Here is a 14,268-nt window from a genome sequence, read left to right on the forward strand (position 1 = left end):
CCGGCTGTGTGAAAATATTACTTAAGACTCTTATGGTCTGTGTATATTTCACAGCGGTTTCCAAGTAGAAAGTGTCTCCATTCCTTGAGTGCATGGATGACCGCTGCTAATTCTAAGTCATGAGTGGGATAATTCTCCTCATGCTTGCGAAGTTGTCTGGAGACATATGCAACTACCTTGCCTTCTTGCATCAATATGCATCCGAGGCCTTTCCGGGATGCGTCACAATATACCTCAAAATTTTTGTGTATGTATGGCACAATTAATACTGGTGCCGTTGTTAATTTGCTTTTTAGCTCTTGGAAACTTTTCTCACATGCTTCCGTCCATTCAACCTTCTTGCCTTTCTTGAGCAATTGTGTCATGGGCTTTGCTATGGTGGAGAATCCTTCTATAAATCTCCGATAATAGCCTGCCATTCCTAAGAAACTCTGTACGTCCGTTACGTTAGCTGGTGGTTTCCAGCCAAGTACGGCCTTGACCTTTTCTAGGTCTACTGCAATACCTTCTTGGGTTAGCACGTGGCCCAGAAAACCCACCTGTCTTAGCCAAAATTCACATTTGCTGAATTTGGCGTACAGTTGATGTTTCCTGAGTTCTCCTAGTACAATCCTGAGGTGCTCGGCGTGCTCTTCTGGTGTTTTGGAGTATATCAGAATATCATCGATGAATACCACAACAAATTTGTCCATATACTTCATAAATACTTTGTTCATAAGGTGAACAAAATATGCAGGTGCGTTGGTCAGCTCGAATGGCATCACTGTGAACTCATACAGCCCATATCTGGAGGTGAAGGCTGTCTTGGGAATATCTTTGATTCGTACTTTCAATTGGTGGTATCCCGATCTCAAGTCAATTTTTGAGAAGACTTTGGCCTGTGCGAGCTGATCAAATAAATCATTTATTCGGGGCATTGGGTATTTGTTCTTGATTGTGACCATGTTAAGAGCTCGATAGTCACACAGTCTTAGTGTTCCATCCTTTTTCTTGGCAAATAAAATTGGAGAACCCCATGGTGAGGAGCTGGCTCGTATGTATCCTTTCTCCAATAATTCTTTTATTTGCTTCTTCAACTCTACCAATTCGGATGGTGCCATTCTGTATGGTTTCTTGTAAATGGGAGCGGTTCCGGGTGCTAGCTCAATGCTGAATTCTACCTCTCTGTCTGGTGGCATGCCTGGTAGTTCTTCTGGAAATACATCTGGAAATTCACACACTACTGGAACCTTGTCCAGCTCAGAAACGTCCACCTTGTTTAATCTTGGTTGCCGGGGTATTTTTCTCTCCTTGGCTGAAACTTTTATTGTCTTCCCCTGATGGTGGGTGAGAATCACGGTCCGGTTGAAACAGTCAATAAAACCTTTGTTGGTGGTTAACCAATCCATCCCTAGGATGACATCCAGTCCTTTGCTTTCCAATATAATAAGGTTGGCGTAAAATTTCAATCCTTCAAATTCAATAACCACACCTTGACAGTAACTCTGGGTCACTTGGTTAATTCCAGGGGACTTGATGATCATTGATTTTTCCAAGGGAAGCATCGAAAAATTATTTTGCAAAGCAAAACTGTTCGAAATAAATGAGTGAGAAGCTCCAGAATCAAACAAAACCATGGCAGGTATTGTGTTGACGGGGTACGTACCGAGTACGATATCTAGGGCGTTCTGTGCTTCCTCTTTTGTTACGTGGTTCAGGTGACCCTTCCGGTGGTTGATATTGGGGTTGAAATTGTTTCGCTTTGGCGCTGAATTATTGCCACCATTGTTAGGCTTTGGGGTTGAATTTCTTGGCTTGGGACATTGCTTGGCATAGTGCCCTTCTTCTCCACAAGCTTAACAAGTAACGCCTGGGCGATATGTGAACTCCTTGTCTCTTGCATGGAAATTCTTGGCTGGGCGTGAATTATTCGTCGGGGTTTTGTGTGATTCCCCCTTCTGAAATTCCTTCTTGCTTCTGTGATTGCGAGCAAAAGTAGTCTTGTCCCTTTTGCGTTTGCGGAAATCTTCCAGGCTACGTCGCTCATTTTCCAGGGTAATGGCCTTATCCACCAGTGTCTTAAAATCTGGGAAGGTATGCACAACCAGCTGGCATTTAAGAGCGGGTGCCAGGCCTTCCAAGAATTTTTCCATCTTCTTGCTCTCGGTCATGCGCTCTTCATTAGCGTAGCAATACAGCAAAGTGAATTGGCTGTTATATTCTGACACTGTCATGGTCCTTTGCTTGAGTTCATCAAATTCTTTCTTCTTGATTTTCATGACGCTCTTAGGAATATGTGCACCACGAAAACCTTCTTTGAAATTTTCCCAGGTGATTTCATTTTCGTTGGGGTGCATGTGCAGGAAGTTTTCCCACCACGATGCAGCTGCTCCTGTGAGATAATGTGGTGCGTACAATACCTTTTCCTGGTCTGAACACTACGCAATGATTAATTTTCTTTCCATGTCCCGAAGCCAGTCGTCGGCTTCAAGCGGCTTATCAGTATGCGAAAAAGTTGGGGGACGCGTCTTTTGTAACTCAGACAACTTGGATTGCGGCTAATACTGACCACAGTGATTTCCCATATTGATGAACTGGTTCATCATTTCCTGGTGTTGTTGCTGACTCTGTTCATACAGACGACATACTTGGGTAAATGCTGTTTCGCTGTCCTGTTGACTTGCCTGTCCCTGAGTGAAATTGTGGTTTTGCGGTGTGCCAAAATTTTCTTCTGGCTGGTTTGGCATAGAGCGCATCCAAGGACGAGACATCTTTCACTCTGGGGATACATTTTGTGAAACTCATAAGACAGGAAAGAGAGTCGCAAATGCCAAATAAATCACACACGAAGAAAAATACTGAAATACCAAATACACGTTTGCGCGCGGAGAAGGACTATTACATATCTTACATGCGAGCATAATTATACATTGCATCACTCAGGATATGCGTACATAATCCTGACATGTTATTGAAACTAGTGCACTTCTCCAGATCCTACATGATGCGCAAACAGGCTACTTCTCACAACCTATGTACATATACACATATCACACAAGTCGTTGCGTCGCATGGCGGCTATGCGTACTCAGTCGGAGATGGTGAGGATCTCCCTTGGCCTGCCGAGGGTGAGACGCAGAGACGCTGGGGAATCAACCTCCTCCTCGCTAATAGGTTCCAAATGAGAAACGCTGCGCTGAGCTGATGGAGCAGGTGCCGTAGGCGGAATAACACGAATGCGAGTGGGTGTAATAGGTGGAGTAGCACATACGAGAGTGGGTGCAACAAGTGGTGCAGAGCGAACGGGAGTGGGTGCAATAGCTTGGTTAAATTCCTCACTGGTAGGAAGACGACGAGCAGCGGCGAGAATGGTAGGTGAGTGGGAAGCTGCGGATGAGACAAAAGTCAGTGGTGGAGCGGTGTGCAGGAGTTCCCTCCTGTTAGCAGCACGGCCATGACCTGAGTCCATGCGTGCAGCTACGACGTCGTCCACCATGCTGTCGAAGACTGCCTCCAGGGCTCGGAGATACTCGACAAGTATCTCAAAGGCTTCGTCTCGCTCTCCTCTGGGGCAAGAGAATGAGTAGTGACAGGTGTAGGGTAAATGGCATGGAAGGTAGCGGTAGCGACGGGTCTTCATTGCAGGCAGGACATCCCGAAGACGAGCTATCGCCTCGCGGGCTGCCATCTGCATAGCATGCCTCTCTGTAGGCATGGTTCTCCCCAAGAATCGGAGGCGGCGTATCTCAGCATGACCTCCCCTGAATTGCACCGCGGCCTGGTGCATAGTCAGACTGTCGTTGATCTTGTGTGGATAAAGTGTGAAGACTGGGCGCACGGATGGCCCCATCGCGACCTGAATGATGAAGGAGAGGAGTTTGACGAACCCCTCAGGCATGTTGGCGAACATTTGAGACTCACAGTCGTTGACGGCCGTCTACAAAAGTAGGCAAAAATTCTGAATGATCAGATCATAAATTTTTATGCTGACTGTCAAAAAAATGGCTACATTTGTAAAAATATGAATAACTCTATCATGCTAATAACCAATTAGCGATCGCACCTAGTGGCTTCCTACAGTCACCCTGGCTCTGGTTACCAAGTCTGTCACGACCGGCTTTTTAATAAAATGCTTATTGATAAAACCGATCTTTTAAACCCAGTATAGGAAAAGTCATCCTTTCTGGTAGACAAATACTTGATAAACAGAGCACCAGTAGCATCAAATATATTACAGGGTTGAGCTGAGGCTGCTCAACAATTTATCACAAACTCGCCAATATCTTACATAAAGGCGGTTATGGCACAGGGGTGTGGTGACATGCTACTAGCTCGAAATAAAAAGTGGTGGAGGATAACTTGACTTCTAGTGGCAGCTCATCGAGCGTCGAGGTGAGGCTCGATGAATTTATTCTGGGGTAGCGGAAGCGGATATGATACAATGACCAAAACAGGATCGCTCGGGACTGACTGGGACTCCTCTAGGCGTCGGACTCACTATTGAATTCCTCATCCATGAGATCGCCTTCATCAACATCTGGCCAAATCAACAAGCCAGGTGAGTACTTTGAAACTACTTGCAAGACAGTTCGGACAAAAGATATAACAAATGCTTGCATGAATGCGTCATGAGCAAAATAATAATGCTCAATACAATAATAAAGATTTGACAAGTAGAATAAATAACTGAAAACCGATCGGGTGTCTGGAGCGACGCCTTGAAAGGTAAACAAATAAAATGCATGCCACAGTCGGGCGTCTAAGCGACACCACATAAAGGGCTTTAAAAGAAATGCCACAGTCGGACGTCTGAGCGATATCACATAAAGGGCTTTAAAAGAAATGCCACAGTCGGACGTCTGAGCGACATCACATAAAGGGCTTTAAAAGAAATGCCACAGTCGGACGTCTGAGCGACATCACATAAAGGGCTTTAAAAGAAATGCCACAGTCGGACGTCTGAGCGACATCACATAAAGGGCTTTAAAAGGAATGCCACCGTCGGACATGTGAGCGACATCACAGACATGGCTTGTAACAAATTCAAATAACAGGTATGCCACCGTTGGATGTCTGAGCGACATCACAGACAGGGCTTATGACAAATGTAAATAACAAGTATGCCACCGTCGGACGTCTGAGCGACATCACAAACATGGCTTATAAGAAATGTAAATAACAAATATTAGTCCATCCACAAGAATAATCTTTTAACCGGGTTTATCGCCCAGGTAGTCCACCGGAGTTTTGTCACTGAGATTGATACCTGACAAGATAAGATGAATACAGTACTTGGACAAGTACAAGGTGGTTTAAAGGAGTTGTGACTCTGCAGAGTTTGTACTCACTGTCCACAGCCAACGGATTTCCATAGTCACGAAGGACTAGTTCCGTTTACGGTATTTCAGAAGAAACACATTTAACTAGTACACACCCATTCCACCTCACGATGCCAGGAATCACCCTAGGCAACATCCAAGAAAAACTTTGAGACGGGGAGGCCACAACCTCGAATAACATGGGATCAAATTTCTATACGCGCGCTCTAAGGGGTGCCCCCCTCTTGGTCCCAACCGGAAACACCCATACCCCTTGACTGGATGACGGGCTTTAATCCAGGGCCATGGAACCCTCATCCCGGCCTCTCTACTTGGTGTGTACCAGGAAAACGGTTGCAACTTACTACGCCATATTCCTTGCGGAAAACATGTGGCAGCACAGGAAGGAAATGAATGGGAATATGATTTGATCATGATGATACTGCTGTCAAATGGACTGGCATAAGACTGGCATGTCACAACACTACCATCTTACCCATCCTCATGCCATCTCATGGCCTTGCCAATATGTATCCAACAACATATGGCTTTCTGAAACTTACTTTCCACTTCTGTGCATGAAATATAACATTCTATGATATGTTCATCAACATGCCATGAAACTCCTAAAATGCAAACATGCAACACACACTTCATCATATCAATAGTTCAAACATGCTTGCCTGGTTCGGAGTAGTCAGAGTCTAACTGTGCGAAGTTTGCGGCTCCGTCGCTTCCTCCGGAATCTACGGTATAAGAAAAATACGTACGTAACGTAAATACCGTGAGTGTACAGAAAAGTACTCCAAATATTTTTCAAATAAATATGACAAAAAACTAGACAGAAAAATGAAGATGACAGAAAAAGAATCAATCAAAAACCATTTTCTGCTTAAAAGTTATAAGAGTTTTGGTCCAAGGACCCATCTGTAATGAAACAGAAAGTTTCTAGGGGGTTCTGCGGAAAAGTCCAGAAAACGTTTCATTTAAAAGAAAACAGCTGAGAGACTCACGGGCGGGCTCCACCCGTCAGGTTTGAATTTTCAAACGAGGGAAACAGAGCGCGACAGCGCCCGAGAGGTGCGGTGGTCGCCGGCGGTGATCCACGGCGAGGCAAGGTGATCGGGGGTTACCTTCGTGATCAGTGCACCTTTCCACGTTTGTGGGTGGTGGTAGAGGTCGCCGGCGAGCACCACATCGACGGCGGCCCTTGCTCCGGCGGACGGCGGTTCGGGCAGTCGTGGATCTCGCCGGAGAGAGCTGTGAAGATCAAATTGGAGTGGGGGTTAGACTCTTAGTTGCCTGAGAGGGTTGCTGACGAGGTTTGAGCGCCGGAGACGGCCTCACCGGAGTGAATCGAGGTGGAGGCCGAGGCGGTACAAGGTGGCCGGAGTCGAGGAAGAAAGGCCCCTCGAGGCTCTTCCAGTGGCTAGGCGGGGTCTGGTGAGGTGGTGGAGTTGTGCGGGGGCGAGAGCAAGCTCGGGGGGTGCTATTTATAGCTGGTCCGAGGCGGTTGCCGTGAACGGATAAGTTCGGCGAGTGATTACGGCGGCGCTGTGGCTGGACGGTTGGCTTAGGAGCTTGAGCATCGTCTAGGTGGAGTATTGGTGCCCTTCCCGTGTCCAACTCAGCACGGGAGGTTGGTTACGGCCTGTCCTCGACGGAACGGCCGCACGGCCCGTCGGCGGCAGAGAACACGCTCTACGCGTGCCAGGCCACGGCGACGGTGCCGCATGCGTGCGCTGGCAAGGGGATGGCCACGCGGAGCTACCAGGAGGATTGGGCGGCGCCGAACGGCGTTATGCCGCAGTTTTGCTCCCTGTCGGCCGCTACGGTGGTTCTGCCGCCGCAAGACACGCCGGCGTATGCGGGCCAGGGTGCCACCGACACCAGGAATGAGCCAAGCACACGTGTGAAGCTCCGGACAAGAAGGATAGGCTGCAAGCAACGTGCCAAGTGCACTGTGGACTTGTGACTGAACTCTGACAGAGAAACGACACTCAATCTGAATTTACTGAATATGAACAGTACTAGTGCATGCAAGGTGTTCGACAGAACGATTTAGGCATGTGGGGATTTTTCCTTGAGCTGGTTTTTGGTGGAGTGGTCTCTCATTGCAGCTAGGGGTTGCCTGAATTTTTGTGGAATTTTTGGAGAAGTGTAGATATGAATTTCACCAAATTTGGCAAATCTGGTCCAAACTTGCAAGAGTGGATCAAGATGGTTCTAGGTTGTGGGTACAAAGGACTATCCAGAGGAGTTGAGTTGAGGTCAAAAATCAAATGCATTAAGGTACTTGCTTTGCAAGCTACCTAGGCTCCAAATGAAGTACAGAATTATTTTGGGGAAAGAATTTAATGGAATAAAATCCAAAAATGGATTTTATTAGTTTGGACAGAATGTTTGGGTTGAACCAAAGTGGAAGGAGGGGTTTTGGGAAAAATTTTACCATAGGAGGCATGGTAAAAATTAATAAGAGATCAAAACCAAATAAAAGCCCAAAACCAAAAAGGGTTTTCTTTTTGAAAACAAAAACCACAAAAAAAATTGGGAGTGTCACAGGGGGTGTGTTCGGATCCGTGCTAGTAATATCAGACTCCCCTTCCCATGCCACGGATGGTTGAATAACCTTTACAGGAATATGTTAGGTGGGACAGGGTCGCGTTTGGCGCCGATGCGGGCGAGGACGTCCGCCGCTTGATTGTTTTCTCGAGCCACATGGTGGAATTCGAGCCCCTCGAACCGAGCTGACATTTCGAGGACGGCATTACGGTAGGCCGCCATTTTTGGATCCTTGGCATCAAAGTCCCTGTTTATTTGTGATATTGTGAGGTTCGAATCCCCACGCACTTCCAGGCGTTGAATGCCCATAGAGACTGCCATCCGAAGACGATGCAACAGAGCCTCGTATTCGGCTGTGTTGTTGGAGTCTGTGTATAATATTTGGAGGACGTACATGACCGTGTCACTGGTGGGAGACGTCGGGACTACACCTTCTCCCAATCCAGCCAGCATTTTAGAGCCGTCGAAGTGCATGATCCAGTTGGAGTACGCGCCGTACTCTTTAGGGAGTTCGTCTTTCGTCCATTCGGCGACAAAGTTAGCCAATACTTGCGACTTGATGGCCCGCCGTGGTTTATATATTATGTCGAACGGGAGGAGCTCGATAGCCCATTTGGAAATTCGGCCCGTAGCGTCGCGGTTATTTATTATGTCATTGAGTGGTACTTCGGAGGCCACTGTAATCGAACACTCTTGAAAGTAGTGTCGCAGCTTCCGGGATGCCATGAAGACCGCGTATGCTAATTTTTGATAGTGTGGGTATCGGGATTTGCATGGGGTGAGGACCGTGGATACGTAATAGACCGGCTTTTGGAGCGGGAATTTGTATCTGTTAACCTCTCGTTCGACGACGAGCACTGCGCTTACCACTTGATGTGTTGCTGCTATGTATAGTAGCATAGGCTCGCCGATATTTGGCGCTGTTAGGACTGGATTACTGGCTAGTAAGGTCTTTATTTCATCGAGTCCGGCCGCGGCTGCATCCGTCCATACGAAGTGTTCGGTGCGCCGAAGGAGGCGGTAAAGAGGCAATGCCTTTTCTCCTAACCTGGAGATAAAGCGGCTCAAAGCGGCCACGCATCCAGCTAGCTTCTGGATGTGCTTGAGGTCTGTTGGTATAGCCAACTGAGCTCGGATTTTTGCCGGATTCGCTTCAGTTCCTCTATTGGAAACAATGAAGCCCAGCAGTTTCCCCGAGGGGACGCCGAAGACGCATTTTTCCGGATTCAACTTAATGTCGTATGTCCGGAGGTTATCGAATGTAAGCCTCAAGTCATCTATTAGGGTTTCAACGTGTCTAGTTTTTATGACCACGTCGTCCACATATGCTTCCACTGTTTTGCCGATTTGTTTTTCCAGGCATGTTTGAATCATGCGTTGATAGGTTGCGCTGGCATTCTTGAGCCCGAAGGGCATAGTGTTGAAGCAAAATGGGCCATATGGCGTTATGAAAGTTGTTGCAGCTTGGTCAGACTCTGCCATCTTTATTTGATGGTATCCAGAGTATGCGTCGAGAAAACATAGCGAGTCGTGTCCAGCTGTGGCATTGATGATTTAATCGATGCGAGGGAGGGGAAAGGGATCCTTGGGGCAAGCCTTGTTGAGGTCTTTGAAGTCGACGCATAGGCGCCAGGATTTGTCCTTCTTTGGTACCATTACCAAATTTGCCAGCCAATCCGGATGTTTAATATCTCTGATGAATCCGGCCTCGAGTAGCTTGGCTAACTCTTCCCCCATTGCTTGTTGTTTGGGCTCTAAGAATCGCCTTAGGGTCTGCTTGACCGGTTTGTATCCTTTTAGAATATTGAGGCTGTGTTTGGCCAATCTGCGTGGGATGCCCGGCATGTCCGATGGGTGCCAGACGAAAATGTCCCAATTCTCGCGTAAGAAATCTCGCAGTGCGGCGTCCATCGCGGGACTCAACTGTGTCCCGATGGAAGCTATCTTCGTGGGGTCCGTTGGATGGACTTGGAATTTGACTATCTCGTCTGCAGATTTAAATGAGGTGGACTTGGGTCGCTTGTCGAGTATCACGTCGTCCCTATCCACGGTGGCCCACAGTGTTGTTAACTCTTTGGCTGCTAGGGCTTCAGATAATGCTTCCAGGGCTAGTGTTGCAGTTTTATTTTCGGTGCGAAGTGCAACGTCTGGATCACTGGCTAGAGTGATGATTCCATTGGGTCCGGGCATTTTGAGCTTCATGTACCCGTAATGGGGTACAACTTGAAAGCTTGTAAACGCGTCCCGCCCTAGAAGGGCGTGGTATCCGCTACTAAAGGGAGCCACTTGGAATGTGATTTCTTCAGACCTATAATTCTCCGTGGTGCCGAATACCACATCGAGCGTGATTTTTCCCGCACACCACGCTTCCTGAGTATGGATAATTCCCCTGAAGGTTGTGCCGCTTTGTTTAATGCGGCTTTTATCAATTTCCATCTTGCTGAGTGTTTCTTCATAAATCAGATTTAATCCGCTTCCACCGTCCATGAGTACTTTAGTGAGCCAAAAGCCATCTACGATCGGGCTAAGGACCAGAGCGGCTGGTGCCCAGACAATCTGGAATCAAGGTTCATCACTGGCATTAAAAGTTATAGCAGTGTCATTCCAGGGGTTTATTTTTGCCACATGGCAAATTTCAGCGGAGCTTCAATGAGCTCACTTGAGCCTATTGTTCGAGGCAAAAGTCTCGAAGACTATTAGTACCGTATTGTGTTCGTTGGCAGGATGTTGTTCCGCTTTATGGCTTACAAGAAGATCCTTGCCACTTTTTGCCACCTGCCGGAGTATCCAACATGCCCTAAGGATATGAGTTGGTATTGTATCCAGAGTACTGTGGAGCTTACATGGCCCGTCGAGCCATTCTTCTAATACGGTTCCCTACCCTGGGGTGGGGTTTAGTTTCTTGGGGATTGGATCGACCGACTTACAAGAGTTCGCCCGTTTAGTTCGGACAAAGGTCTTGGTGAGAGGAGTACTATCCCAAAATTCTGTTTGGGTTTTCCAAGCGCTTTCCATCGCACAGTACTTCCATACTATGATTGCCAAGTTCGCGAAGTGTACTATGTCACGACGGCTTATAGCATTGAGGAGTCCTTCGTCCATGTAGTTTTTGCAGAAGAGTGAGACCACGTTCTCCTCGCGGCAGTCCCTGACCTTGTTAAGTGCAAGGAGGAATATGGCCCAGTAGTGATGTACGGTTTCCTAGGGCTCTTGCCTGATACGGGAGAGACGGTTTAAGTCCAGGTAGGTGTTGTTAGTTGAATCCGGATTCTGATCCGATCTAACACCCAGGGGTGTGGGAGGCTCCGAGCCTGACAGCTCAGGATCCGGAGTGTCGCCCAATGCCCAATTCCGGGACCTGGGTCATGTCTTCCTTTGAGCAGGTATTCGGCTCGAGGAGTTTGGTGATCCGGACATAATTCGTCCTGAAAGTCGAGGGACGGTCCGTGTGAGGTTCCTCCACTACCGCTGTCTCATGGGTGGCCGGCGGGGATCTGATGTCCCTTTGGTCGGGTTTAAGCCTGATCCGGTCATAGTCTGTAGCGACTCCCAGAGCAGCGATGCGATCCAAGAGCTCGTTGAGGGAGGAGAGCTCCATCGGATTCGTCTTTTCGGCGAATTCCGAACTGGCGCGAAGGTTATGATTGATGACCCGAGAGGCCATCGTCGGCGCTACCGCCGATGGGGCGGCCATGATAGAGCCGCCGAGTCGGAGAGTCTGGCCTACAGCCAGAGCTCCCTACAAAGTAATGTCGTCCTTGACGACGAGACGAGCCATCGAGCCTTGCGGTGACGTCACAGAGGAACTCTCAATGAAAGCACCAATGTCGGTGTCAAAACCGGCGGATCTCGGGTAGGGGGTCCTGATCTGTGTGTCAAGGCTGATGGTAACAGGAAGGGACACCGATGTTTACCCAGGTTCGGGCCGTCTCGATGGAGATAAAACCCTACTTCCTGCTGGATTAATATTGAAGATATGGGTACTACAAGAGTAGATCTACCACGAGATTGTAGAGGCTAAACCCTAGAAGCTAGCCTATGATGGTATGATTGTAATTGTGATCGGCCTTCTAGGGACCAACCTCTCCGGTTTATATAGACAACGGAGAGGGCTAGGGTTTACATGGAGTCGGTTACAAGGAAGGAAACACAATATCCGGATCGCCAAGCTCGCCTTCCACGCAAAGGAGAGTCCCATCCGGACACGGGCCGAAGTCTTGAGTCTTGTATCTTCACGCTTCAATAGTCCGGACGTTGTACACAATCAGGCTGTCCGGATACCCCCTAATCCATGACTCCCTCAATTGCCATGCTAGATCATTGCATATCCCGGTACACCGCCGGAGGCATTCATATAGAGTCATATCTTTGTTCTAGTATCGAGTTGTAATATCGAGTTGTAAGTAAATAAAAGTGTGATGATCATCATTATAGAGCATTGCCGCATGAAAAAAAAGGAAAGGCCAAATAAGCCTAAATAAAAAAGAGAGGCCAAAGAAGCCCATCAAAAAGAAAGAAAAAATGAAAAAAATGAAAAATAAAAGAAAAATGAGAGAAAAAGAGAGAAGGGGCAATGTTACTATCCTTTTACCATACTTGTGCTTCAGAGTAGCACCATGTTCTTCATATAGAGAGTCTCTTGAGTTATCACTTTCATATACTAGTGGGAATTTTCATTATAGAACTTGGCTTGTATATTCCGATGATGAGCTTCCTCAAACGCCCGAGATCTTCATGAGCAAGCAAGTTGGATGCACACCCACTTAGTTTCCAGTTTGAGCTTTCATACACTTATAGCTCTTAGTTCATCGATTGCATGGCAATCCCTACTCCTCGCATTGACATCAATTGATGGGCATCTCCATAGCCCGTTGATTAGCCATGTCGATGTGAGACTTTCTCCCTTTTTGTCTTCTCCACATAAACCTCCACCATCATATTCTATACCACCATAGTGCTATGCCCATGGCTTGCGCTCATGTATTGCATAAGAGTTGAAAAAGCTGAAGTGCGTTAAAAAGTATGAACCAATTGCTCGGCTCGTCATCGGGGTTGTGCATGATTTGAATGCTTTGTGTGATGAAGATGGAGCATAGCCAGACTATATGATTTTGTAGGGATGAGCTTTCTTTGGCTATGTTATTTCGATAAGACATAATTGCTTGGTTGGTATGCTTGAAGTATTATTGTTTTTATGTCAATGATACACTATTGCTTTGAATCACTCGTATCTTAATATTCATGCCATGATTATACACATGATCAAGATTATGCTAGGTAGCATTCCACATCAAAAATTATTATTTTTATCATTTACCTACTCGAGGACGAGCAGGAATTAAGCTTGGGGATGCTGATACGTCTCCGTCGTATCTATAACTTTTGATTGTTCCATGCCAATATTCTACAACTTTCATATTCTTTTGGCAAATTTTTATACTATTTTTTGGGACTAACATATTGATCCAGTGCCCAGTGCTGATACGTCTCCAACGTATCTATAATTTATGAAGCATTCATGCTATTTTATTATCTGTTTTGAATGTTTATGGGCTTTATTTTACACATTTATATCGTTTTTGGGACTAACCTACTAACCGGAGGCCCAGCCCATATTGCTGTTTTATTGCCTGTTTCAGTATTTCGAAGAAAAGGAATATCAAACGGAGTCCAAAAGGAATGAAACCTTCGGCAGCGTGATTTTTAGGAAGAATATGATCGGGGAGACTTGGAGTGCAAGCCAGGGGATCATCAAGGGAGCCATGAGACAGGGGGGCGCCCACCCCCCTGGACGCGCCCTACCCTCTCGTAGGCCCCTCGAGGCTCCCCCGACCGACTTCTTTTGCCTATATAAGCCTACGTACCCTAAAAACATTGAATATCAAGATAGATTGGGAGTTCCGCCACCGCAAGCCTCTGTAGCCACCAAAAACCTCTCGGGAGCCCGTTCCGGCACCCTGCCGGAGGGGGAACCCATCACCGGTGGCCATCTTCATCATCCCGGCACTATCCATGACGAGGAGGGAGTAGTTCACCCTCGGGGCTGAGGGTATGTACCAGTAGCTATGTGTTTGATCTCTCTCTCTCTCTCGTGTTCTCTCTATGGCACGATCTTGATGTAGCGCGAGCTTTGCTATTATAGTTGGATCTTATGATGTTTCTCCCCCTCTACTCTCTTGTAATGGATTGAGTTTTCCCTTTGAAGTTATCTTATCGGATTGAGTCTTTAATGATTTGAGAACGCTTGATGTATGTCTTGTCGTGTTTATCTGTGGTAACAATGGGATATCACGTACCACTTGATGTATGTTTTGGTGATCAACTTGCGGGTTCCGCCCATGAACCTATGCATAGGGGTTGGCACACGTTTTCGTCTTGACTCTTCGGTAGAATCTTTGGGGAACTCTTT

The sequence above is a fragment of the Triticum dicoccoides genome, chromosome 7B (genome assembly GCF_002162155.2).
Source record: "Triticum dicoccoides isolate Atlit2015 ecotype Zavitan chromosome 7B, WEW_v2.0, whole genome shotgun sequence".
Taxonomy (NCBI): domain Eukaryota; kingdom Viridiplantae; phylum Streptophyta; class Magnoliopsida; order Poales; family Poaceae; genus Triticum; species Triticum dicoccoides.